Genomic DNA, 1156 nt, shown 5'->3' on the forward strand with positions numbered 1-1156 from the left:
TATCTCTCTCTCTCTCTCTCTCTCTCTCTCTCTCTCTCTCTCTCTCTCTCTCTCTCTCTCTCTCCCATTGTCTCCACAACTTTCACGCTTATATAACAGCACAAAGTGCGCACAGGCAAATGAATAATTCAAACAAAGATAAATGCACAATCAATTTTCGTTTAAGGCTGAAGTACAAATTCCCAGGCTACTATAGAGCTGAATAAGTCATGACTCACACGACTTGATCAGGCCAATCGTCTCTCCAAGTTTCCGTCACAAATCAGTTAAGCCCTCTCTCTCTCTCTCTCGCTGCACTAAAATCGATCAAACACAACACTCTAAATCACCAGATAAAAAAAAGACCTTGGCGATTATTGTTTGACTCGTTTCGTGCATCGCACTTGTTTTCTAACGTTTTCCATGATGTAGATCTTTTGTATAGTATTGTATATATTTTTAAAAAATTACGTTCAGCGTGCAAGAACATTTTGAGAGTTCAAATAATTTAACTTTATTTTATTATAAAGAAAAATGAAATAATTAATAGACCCCACTTTGAATTGTCAAAATATTGGCGTCTATTTCTCTACCTTGACTGCTGGGGAATTAAACTGAAATCTGGGTTGATTTAGCTCAAAGCACATTGCCTTAGACGTGAATAAATAAAGCATATTGAAACTGAAAATGCTGTTTTCAAGTAAAAACTTGATTTCAACATTAAGATTTACAATCAAATAAACGCCACATTATAGTTGTTTTGCTGGTATTTTCAGTAATCAAGTCGTTTATCAGTGACGCGAGTAGGCAATGAACCAAATTGATTTCGGTTGCCAAGTTCAATTCAATACGCTATACCACACAGGTCGCTTTAGAAAAAAAGACAGAGAGAGGGAGAGAGAGAGAGAGAGAGAGAGAGAGAGAGGGGGGGGGAGAAAAAAATGCTGACAGTCAAAATGACTCACCAAGGACCTCTTATCGAGCAATTATTCCGCCACCTGTGAAACGAAACAAAGTTATTGTTGATCGTCCAGTGCTGTGTCTGCAGTTGCATGAAGCGCACTGGGACAATAAATAACAGATAACAGATTGAGAAACTTTGAAACATGGCCTATAGTAAGCATAAAACGGCCGAAAATAATCTGATAAAATTAGAACACTGAAAAATGCTTTCACA

The sequence above is a fragment of the Aplysia californica genome, unplaced genomic scaffold, assembly GCF_000002075.1.
Source record: "Aplysia californica isolate F4 #8 unplaced genomic scaffold, AplCal3.0 scaffold00599, whole genome shotgun sequence".
Classification (NCBI taxonomy): Eukaryota; Metazoa; Mollusca; class Gastropoda; order Aplysiida; family Aplysiidae; genus Aplysia; species Aplysia californica.